Source organism: Melanerpes formicivorus, unplaced genomic scaffold, assembly GCF_026170545.1.
Source record: "Melanerpes formicivorus ecotype bairdi unplaced genomic scaffold, bMelFor1.0.p_v2 SCAF_55, whole genome shotgun sequence".
NCBI lineage: Eukaryota > Metazoa > Chordata > Aves > Piciformes > Picidae > Melanerpes > Melanerpes formicivorus.
In genome coordinates, this window is record NW_027142407.1 from 3,253,002 (window position 1) to 3,263,849 (window position 10,848).

At 44.2% G+C, this 10,848-nt stretch overlaps 1 long non-coding RNA gene across 2 annotated transcripts in view; it reads right to left on the reverse strand.

Annotated features, from left to right (window-relative positions):
- The window catches only part of LOC137452518 (uncharacterized), a 93,311-nt gene extending 82,964 nt beyond the window's left edge, over positions 1–10,347 (reverse strand). For both annotated transcript variants that reach the window (XR_010990105.1, XR_010990104.1), the window contains exons 1-3: positions 10,232–10,347; positions 5,950–6,065; positions 5,237–5,429 (exon numbers count right to left, since the gene is read on the reverse strand). This is a non-coding gene — a long non-coding RNA (uncharacterized lncRNA). The remainder of the gene's footprint in view (positions 1–5,236; positions 5,430–5,949; positions 6,066–10,231) is intronic.
- Positions 10,348–10,848: the final 501 nt, after the last annotated feature.

Genomic DNA, 10,848 nt, shown 5'->3' on the forward strand with positions numbered 1-10,848 from the left:
GTAGGAGAAGCTCCACCATAACTTCTTGACACAATTCTGCTTGCCAGAATGTTTGCATAATTAGAAGGAGCAAGTTTGATGATCTTTTTAGCAAGACCAATACCCACAGGAATGTCATCAGGATTCAGAGTTTCATGTTCACCATAGAGTAGCTCTCTAACAGCAAATTCTCTCAAGCGCTTAATTCCCTCATCTATGGTAGTCCAGGGTTTAGGATTCCAGGGAAGATCATCTCGGGAAGGGTATCTCAGGGCAACCGCTATTAAAAGGCGTATCCACAGATTAACCTTACCGAGAGCTTCGCCTAGATGGCTATCTATTCCATTGTCCCTTGAGAGAGTTCCTAACTGAGCTGCTGACTTGTCTCCAACTGTTAGAGCTGAAGCACCTGTATCATAACACCTACTAAGCCAAGCTAGAACTGGCTCCTTATCTGCCCTGGTGAAATCTTTATGGACATTTCGCAATTCCTCCCGTGGTGACGAACAGTCTGTAATATCATCTTCATCTTCATCTCCCTGAATTCTTTGCCCATAAAATCCTGCTGTCATTCTCCTAAGGATCTCTTTAAGCTGAGAACCACCTTTGCCAGCTGCCTTCCTAACTTCATCTCTATCCTGCTTTGATCTCACTAGGTTAGCTAGATCTTTAAAACAAACCTTCTCTTCCCCCTGAGCAGGATCTTTTAGAGTAGAGGGCCCCTCACCAGGATCAGTCTCCTCCTCTTCTTCTCCATCTTTGCCCTTTCCAGCTCTAGTCTTTAAAGGAGCCACCTTAACTGGAGCTGTGTTTGAATTTACAGCCACCTTAATAGAAGCTGACAGGTCCTGAGATAAATCAGCTGCTGGGGCAGTGACTTCCGGTCCCACTGAGGGAGTGGGTGGAAGTGATGTTGCTCCGTTAATGGCCGACGGAGAAGAAGAAGAAGGAGAAAGAGTAGGTGCCATGTTGATACCAGCCGATGCCCTTGGCTGCTTGCCAGAATCAGCAAAGTCATTTAGAGCTGCCTTACCAATTAACTTTTTAGCCTTCTTTTTAACTGACACGGGTTCTCCACAGTCCTCGTCACTAGATGACTCTGGGACTGATCGAGAGCCACGGCGTTTTCTTTTTGATCTAGTTTTAATAACAAAACACGCCCTGGACACCTTTTTCTCTCGCCGTAAAGAGAACAGTAAATATGCAATTACCATCACTAACAACAGATTTATACACATCAAATAAATCACTTTTGGATCCCAAGCATCACCTAAAGTTACTGTCTCCTCAGGCGGAATCTTAAAACCCTTTATCTCAATTGGGAGAGTGGTGGATGTAACATTCCTGTATCTCACTGGCCATAATAAATTAATACATTTTCCATACCATAATTTAACTCTATACATAACCCACATATAAATTGTCCGCACCAAATATTTACCCAGGTAATCCAAAATCAAACCCAAACAATATCTGTAAACCAGAGCCCCAAAAATTGAAAAGAATAATCGCTCCACAAACCACAATACCTTCATGTTTGCTAATTCAGCTGGAAAACACTAAATCAATCAAATAATAAATTAAACTAATTATCTGCCGCACGTTGGGTACGCCAATAAAAAAAATGTCGTGGGATGGAAGGGGTAAGGCCAAGAAGCCTCCTCCCTTCCCCCTTGTAAAGTAAAAGGAAAAAAAAATTGAAGGGAAAGGGAAAAAAAAAACTCGCAAGCTGAATTAGCAAAGCAGTGGAGCTATATTTACAAAGCAATGTAGGATTTGCAGGGGGAATATTTACAAATTTACAATATCTACAATATATACAAAGATATACAACAGAGTAACACAGAAATGAGAGTAAACCCCTCGGCAGAGAGGGGGTTCCCCACCTCCTCTTTCCCCCCTTTCCCCAGATTAGGTTAGAAGAGAGAGAGAGCGAAAGAAAGAAGTTAAAAGCAGTTTTGTGTTAATTGGAAAAGAGTTAATATACAGGCCTGGTATCTTGTTCTCAAGGCCGAGGCCTTGGCAGAAAGCCCAGCACAGAGTTAGCTGCAGAGCTGCTGCACCATGGAAAGGTGGAAGCAAGACTGATAGAAAAGTCCTGAAAATGCTCAGTTCACTCCCAGTTCTGAAGGTGCTTCCTCCCACTCGTCCAATGAAATTAGTTTAGACTATTCCTTCCGTTTACCAACTTCCGTCCACCATATTCTCTTTCTTAAGGGGGCAACGTCAACCGGCCACAGCCACCATCCCAGCAGAAAAAACACCCAAGATCCCAGAACTCAGAAGCAGCATCCTGAACTAGAAGCCTCCTGTGTTACAATCTGAACTTCAAGCCCCATAATACTTTGCTCCAGCCAGTGCATTCATTTTTTGAAGCTGGCATGACTGCAGCATGGTATGAATAACAGCAGCAGGTTCAACTTGATCCATGACAGCAGGGCATTGGAACCTGCTCTTAGTTCAGCGTGTAGCAACATAAGTGGGCCGTACAAACAGAAAGAAAATTAGTGAAGTCTGAGCTGTATGGAGCATTTCTAACCCCCACAAAAAGAAACAACAGGTTTCTTGACATCCTGAGGCCCCTTGCATTCCAAACTGACATTTGATTACTCTTGGGTTCAACACAACTTGCTTAACTAATTGGCTTTCAAAAGAAGGCATCTCATCTAATGTGAAAATACTTAGAGATGCCAGTTTGAACAGTCATTTAAGCAAATTAGTCAGCCAGTTTCACTGAAACTTCACTTTAAAGTGAAGTTTCGCTTGAAATCCATTTATTCTTTGTGTTCCTTTTCCATTTAAAAAAGTTAGTATTCTAAATTCTTTTGCATTTTCTTATTGCAGAATTAGATTCTAAATACTTAAAATAACTATTTGATTTTTCTTTGTTAAACTTTAGGAGTGCAATCTATTAATCTTTATCTGTAAGAACTCTTTACCACCACTCAGAGCACTTTATCTATAATGTCTGCATCTTTCTCAGTTGCCTACATAGTTAAAATGGCAGTAAGAAAATACTTAATAAGGAAATTGCATTTACACCAATTTTAAAAGGCTTTTGAAGAGAAAGGTAGTTAAAACACTAAAAGCATGTTTGTATTCCAATATGTTGTGACACAAATGGGACAATACAAGACAAGTAAATCTCAGGCTTCATGACATTTTTTTATTGATGCTTTTCTGCAATTTCAGTCTTTCTTCTTATTATGTGGATGTAAATGGAAAGAATGCACTATTGTGTCCCATTTCCTTATCTCAATCAAAACTAGCTGTTCAAATACTTTGGAGAAAATTGTTTGCCGGTGCCTTTTTTTCTAACACAGAATCCAGTGAAAGTGGTTTTCAAGTCTGTACTAGTCTATCCATGATATGAAAGTAATAGAAGCTTTTGTAATGTTTCTGAAGAAAAGAAACTGGCATCGTGTTCCATTCACAGGAAGTCTGTAGTGTCTGCTTCGTGTCCTGAATTGTATCATTTGTCAGACAAATGCTCTAATGAAACATACTGGATAGCACAGCTTTATAGATCTAGAGACCGAGAGCCAGAAAATAGAGGTTGACAGCATTGTATGCTCTTCATTCAGTTCCAGTTGAAAGAAGACAAGCTTGCAAGAAGGGAGACCTGAGGTGGAGCTAAAGCCCCTTGCTGATGAACAAGCACCCTTTCAGAAAGAAGCTGGTGGTACAGCTGGCTTCCCAATGGTTTGCATCTCCAGCAACAAGCTGAAGAATGAGTAAGCCAGACCAGGAGTTGCAGTGCGCCCTCACAAAGGAGCATGCACCCTTGCAGTGACCTGGAGGGGCATCCCAGTGGTGAAATAAGGCCTGAAGCAATTTTGATGTTTTAAGGAAATTTCCCGCCCCCTGAATCCCTGACCTTATCAGGGTCTTTGACATTGCAGAGAATGTGGCAGTGCTTTCTGGCAGATTTCACTTCATAAACCACAGGAGTTAATTATGTTGTAAATAATTCTCCCTAACACTGGAAATATATTGTGAACATTCACATGTGAAAAGAACATCTATCTCCTGCTCTACTTGATCCTGCACTTCAAACCTTCCTAGGTACTGACAACTACAATCAGATGCTTTCTCTTTGAAGAGTATGGAAGTTTGAGAGCTAACTGGCCTGTGCTACTGAAAATCTAAGTATGCTTTATCTTGACAGAGCTGACAGCAGATTGAAGCCTTTGGCAGAGTGTTTAATTTCTGCTGCTGTTTCCTACTGAGTAGAGTACCTGCCTGCCTGATGGCTGTAAAGAGAGTGGCCAGCCAAAGTGTTTTCACTGTCTTCTGTGACTGCTCCTTGTAAACCAAATAGCCTCATACATGGCAAGTTCGATTCCTCCTTATTTGTGCATATGAGTCTAGTAGGGTTTTTACTGTAGCCAGGAAGTAAAATTTGTAGGGTAAGAAGATGATTTCTCTAGTGATATGGCAGGGGAAAAAAAAGGAAATTCTTTTGGGTGCTGTTCTGATTTAGACCCTGCTGGCAGCTGAGCCCTATGGAGCTGCTCACTGCACTGCACTCTTTCTGAGTACATCAAATTACATACTACTGCAGCCTGTGCTTGAATTGGCTCTCCCAGAGCTGCTTCCCTGGCCAATGGGATAGAAGACCACTGTCCTTAGAGAAATCTGGGGAGAGACATTTTCAGGAAAGCATCCAGATAGAGGATCCTGAAGCTAGCTACAGACTGAGACAAAAAGCTGGTCCCAGGATGGCATTGTGACCACTGCTGCAGAAGCTTCCAACAACTTGCTTCCTCCTTCAGGTAGGGACCTGCTTGGGTTACTGCCATCTGTTGTTTGGAAACCTAGGCTCACAAGGAGCATGCTGTTGAAGAAGTTTGAATCAGCATACTACCAGCACACTAACCTCTGCTATCCCTCTCCCTACCAAACCATCTCCACACAGAATTGCTAGGAAGAAGATAAGTTTTGAGTGACCAAGCCATCCTTAAGTGAACTAACTGGTGTCTGTAGCTAGTGATATTAAGCTGTTGCTATCACTTTTGAAGTCTGGACCATCTATTTTCTATGCATGAGTTGTCTGCTCTTCCCTCCTCTTACCTTGGCGTTCCTGCACTGTTTTTTTCCCTTTGATAGCTCTCCTCTTTCTTTTATCCAAACCACCTTCTGCACCCAGAATAAAAATCACTGGAGGGTTTAGTCCAGGGAATTATATTTACTTTGCTTGCCAATTCAGATAAGGCATATACAGTTAAGAGTGTGAGAGCGACTGGAAAGTGCTTACCAGAGGATCATTTCCAAATGACTTCTGAGCTGCCCTCAAGTGAAGGGAAACAGAAGTATCTCATTTTACAGCTGTAGAAATTCCTGTGCCATCCTTGGGCTTGGAACACTCCTGGGGTTACTGGCATATGAAATCTGTGTACTTTGGCAAGTGAACTGCAGATATTGGGAGAAACAGCAGCAGATGCAGCTACCTGTAGTGAGAAGCAAAAAGTTCAGATGGGATCTTATTTGCTCTTTGCCCCACATACTCTTTCTCTTCTGCAGGAAGTTGTGGGCTTTGGGTCTGGGGGGTTGTGGTGGGTTTTTTTGGTGGCTTTTCTTTGTTTATTTGCCTTCCCCCCTGCCGCCCCCCCCCCCCCCCCCCTTTTTTTTTTTTATTTTTTTTTTGTTCTCTTCCATTTAGATAGGACACTGATTGCATACTCTTTCTTCTATTGCTGAGGTGGCCAAGGGCTGAGCAAACTGTACTACTGTACTTTTCTGTTATAGTTTGTAAAATACTAAATGTTTCAGACAGCTAATAATAAACTTTAAAAATCTCCTATCTCAATAGAGTCAGTAGAAAATGTCGCTAAGTTTTGGGCTGACTGCCTTGCCTATGTGCTACAGCCTATGTCTTACAAAGGCTGTTTGAATAGAAAGATTCCAAGCAATGGTAAAGCTCTTACCACAATCTGTTCTCAAATTATCCACCCTCAGAGTTGGACTTACCTTTTACAGTAGCAAATGTTCTAGCTTCAGCATTGTGGCAATTGATTTGTCTGCTATATGGGCACCCTCTGAAGTGCAGTGTTTCTCCTCCTCCTTCTACTTGTGTTTTCAGGGAGCTGGAAACACAAGTAGAAAATGGGAAAGCTTCCTCAGAACAAAGAAATGTGCTTCAAATTAAGTCTATGAGTGGTTTTGTTACCATAGCAATATAATGCCACAGCAAAACTTTCTAAAGGCATTGTTCCAGGCAACTTACCTTCTTGGTTTCTCATTGGCATTGAATGACACATCCACAATACTTTTCTTTGTCAAATTCCAGAGTGCAGAAGTTAGGAAGAAGGGAAATTTCACCTGTGTGGTATCTTTTGGTGTTTCTATTAGTAGCTTAAAAGATTTTGTACCAATCATAGCTGTATGTATGCTTTGATTTCATTCTGTAAGTATAGCTGGCAAAAAATAAGTAAAAATGTACTGAAATAAAGTAGAAGGGGATAAAACTATCAGAGGAAACTGTTCATATCACAGAATAATAGAATGTTAGGGGTTGGAAAGGACTGCTGGAGATCTAGTCCAAACTCCATGCCAAAACAGGATCACCTAGGGCAGGCCATGCAGGAACACATCCAGGCAGGCTTTGAAAGTCTTCTGAGAAGGAGACTCCACAACTTCTCTAAGCAGCCTGTTCCAGTGCTCCATCATCCTCACTGTAAAGAAGTTTCTCCTTATGTTGGGGTGGAATCTCCTGTTCCAGCTTGTACCCATTGTTCCTTGTCCTATCACTGGGCACCACTGAAAAGAGATCATCACCTTCAACCTAGCACCCACCCCTCAGATATTTAAAGATATTAATAAGATGCCCTCTTAGCCTTCTCTTCTCAAGACTAAACAGCCCTAGTTCTCTCAGTTCATTAGCCTCCCTCCAGTAGACCCCTGTCTTTCTTGAACTGGGGAGCCCCACAGTGGACAAAGTATTCAGGTGTGGCCTCACCAAGGCAGAGCAGAGGTGGGGGAGAACCTGCTTGATGCATCCCAGGATGCCATGGCTCTCTTGGCCTCAAGGGCCCATTGCTGTCCCATGGATAACTTGCTGTCCACTAGGACTCCAAGGTCTTTCTCCATGGGGATGCTTTCCAGCAGGACGACCCCTGTTTGCACTGGTGCCTGGTATTATTCATCCCCGGATGCAGGACTCTACACTTGTCTTTATTGGACTTCATGAGGTTTGCCTTCTCGTAGCTCTTCGGCCTGTCCAAATCTCATTGGATGGCAGCACAGCCTGACAGGTTGTCAGCCACTCCTCCCAGTTTCATATCATCAGTGAACTTGCTGAGAGTACACTCTATCCTCTCATCCAGGTCACTGATCACAGAATCACAATGATCAATATCACAGATACAAGTGCTAGGGAACTGGGATATAATTGCAGACTATATGAAATGCAATTAGATCAATCAGAAGGTGCTAATGAAATTCAATGGAAAGTTAAAGTGGTGGCAAGGTCCATCACTTCAAGCAAAATAGGACTTTAGGAACATCACTGCAAGCCTGGTTATTCACCAAAACCAAGGTCAAAAGACAATGATAAGCTAGAAGGTCAGGGAGAGATTGACAGTCTGGGAGGACTTGTTGAAAAGGGGAGAGAATGTCAAGCAAGGCTGGCTGTTATCCCAGATCAGATAGATAAAGCAGACCTATTTCACTGTAGAGGCAAAGACAAGCTGGTGACATGGTTCAGGTCACTGTCTCTCCAGCACAGGTCAGGCTGAGCTCTAGAAGAGTATACTGGTTGATTTGCTGTTGGAGATATGTCTGTGTTATTAATCGATGAAAAAAGGCAGTCTTCTAAATGACTCAATTTATATCAAAGAAAGAACAGCAGGATAACAGCTCTTAAAGCCTTTGGCTGAACTTCAGAGCACCTTATGCTACTCTGACCCTTGTTTGCTGGTTCGATGAGAGTGCCTAGGTGTTAGTGAGTCAGCTTAATGCAATTAAAGTTATCTGTAAACCTCAGTCTGTTGAACTACGGTTCCTCAGTAACAAACAATTACTGAATTGTGATCTGTACAGACATTTGTGTTCTTCCAGTACACTGAAAACTTATCCTTTGCCTTGATAGACAAACCTCAATTTCCTGATGTTACCTCTTATCATTTCAGCTGTCCCCTATAAACTAATAATCAACTAGTTCTCTGGAACTGACTCATGTTTAACCTTCCCTTTTTTTCTAGCAAACAGACATCAAAAGTGCCTTCAGCAATGACCTTTACATAGTTTCATAGCTTCATAGTTTTTCAGGGCTGGAAGGGACCACAAGGATCATCTAGTTCCAACCCCCCTGCCATGGGCAGGGACACCCCACACTACATCAGGCTGGACAGAGCCTCATCCAGCCTGCTCTTAAACACCCCCAGGGACGGGGCCTCGACCACCTCCCTGGACAACCCATTCCAGGGTCTCACCACTCTCATGGTGAAGAACCTCCTCCTCACATCTAGCCTGAATCTCCCCACCTCCAGCTTCAGTCCATTCCCCCTAGTCCTATCACTACCTGAGATCCTGAGAAGTCCTTCCCCAGCCTTCCTGTAGGCCCCCTTCAGATACTGAAAGGCCACAATTAGGTCACCTCGGAGCCTTCTCTTCTGCAGACTGAACAGCCCCAACTCCTTCAGTCTGTCCTCATAGGAGAGGTGCTCCAGCCCTCCGATCATCCTCGTGGCCCTTCACTGGACACGTTCCAGCACCTCCACATCCCTCTTGTAATAGGGGCTCCAGAACTGGACACAGTACTCCAGGTGGGGTCTCACCAGGGCTGAGTAGAGGGGGGAGGATCACCTCCCTCGACCTGCTAGCCACACTTCTCCTGATGCAGCCCAGGATCTGATTGGTTTTGTGGGCTGCAAGTGCACATTGAGAGCTCATGTTGAGCTTTTTGTCCACCAGCACCCCCAAGTCTCTCTCCTCAGGGCTACTTTCCAGCCAGTCACTGCCCAGCCTGTATTTGTGCCTGGGATTGCCTCGACCCAGATGCAGGACCCTGCACTTGCTCTTATTGAACTTCATGAGGTTGGCTTGTGCCCACCTCTCCAGCCTGTCAAGGTCCCTCTGGATGGCCTCCCTTCCCTCCAGCGTGTCTGCTGCACCACACAGCTTGGTGTCATCAGCAAACTTGCTGAGGGTGCACTCAATGCCACTGTCCATGTCACTGACAAAGATGTTGAATAAGACAGGTCCCAGGACTGATCCCTGAGGGACTCCGCTTGTCACTGGCCTCCACTGGGACATGGAGCCATGGACAGCCACTCTTTGGGTGCGGCCATCAAGCCAGTTCCTTATCCATCTAGTGGTCCACCCATCAAACCCATGTGTCACCAGTTTGGAGACCAGGATGTGGTGTGGGACAGTGTCAAAGGCTTTGCTCAGGTCCAGGTAAATGACATCAGTTGCTCGCCCCTCATCTATTAATTTTGTCACCTGCTCATAGAAGGCAACCAGGTTGGTCAGGCAGGATTTGCCCTTGGCAAAGCCATGCTGACTGTTCCCAATCACCTCTTCACTATTCTTTTGAGCGAGTAGTGACTCCAGGAGGATCTGCTCCATGATCTTTCCAGGCACAGAGGTGAGACTGACTGGCCTGTAGTTCCCTGGTTCCTCCTTCTTACCCTTTTTGAAGATGGGGCAATGTTTCCCCTTTTCCAGTCTGTGGGGACTTCACCAGATTGCCATGAATTTTGAAATACAATAGAGAGGGGTTTAGCAACCTCATCTGCCAGTTCTCTCAGCACCCGTGGGTGTATCCCGTCGAGTCCCATGGACTTGAACACTTTCAGGTTCTTCAGATGATCATGAACCTGATCTGCACTTACAATGGGCAGTTCTTCCTCCCCGTCCCTGGCATTGTCTTCCATAACATCAGGAATGTGGCTAGAGGCCCTTGCAGTGAAGACTGAGGTAAAGAAGTTATTAAGTACCTCAGCCTTTTCCTCATCACTTGTGACCATGTCACCATTTTCCTTTCTGAGGGGGCCCACACCTTCCCTAGTCTTCTTCTTCCCATTCACATACCTGTAGAAGTTCTTAGTGTTCCCTTTAATCTCCCTGGCTAGATTCAATTCAAACTCTGCTTTGGCTTTCCTAACCAGGACTCTTTCTGCTTGGGCAGCTTCCTTATATTCCCCCTATTCTACCTGTCCTTCTCTCCACTTCCTGTAGAGTTTCCTTTTAAGTAATAGTGTATCCAGTAGCTCCTTGCCCATCCAGGCAGGCCTCCTAGCATTCTCACCTGCTTTTCTCTTTGTTGGTATACAGAGCTCCTGGACACAGAGGAGGTGGTCCTTGAATACTGACCAGCTGTCCTGGGTCCCTCTTCCCTCCAGGGCTTTGTCCCACGACACTTTGGCTAGCAGATCCCTGAAGCGATCAAAATCTGCACGCCTAAAGTCTAGGGTCGTGAGCTTGGAATACTTCCTCCTGATTGCCCTGAGGATGTTAAATTCAACTGCTTCATGGTCACTGCAGCCAAGGCCGTCTATGAGCCTCACATTGCTTACCAGCCCTTCCCTGTTGGTGAGAACAAGGTCCAGCATAGGGAACAAGGTCCAGCATAGAGAACAAGGTCCAGCATAGCACAGAAATTTGCTTTGCTTTTTCTTTCACAGAGCAGAGCATGCTGTCGGAATCAATCAAAGAATCATTTTTTTAACACCTTAAAATAATTATTTTAGGTTTAGAGATTACATTTGCACTAACTTAGGCACTGTATTTGTATTATGACTGTGCTGGGCTTCAATCAACTAAACTGAATCTCTTTGGATTCTATTGCCTTTTTTTTTTCTCTCACAGTGTGGTTTGCAAAAGATTGCTATCATTGAGGCATGTGGGATGCAGGGAGCTGGACAA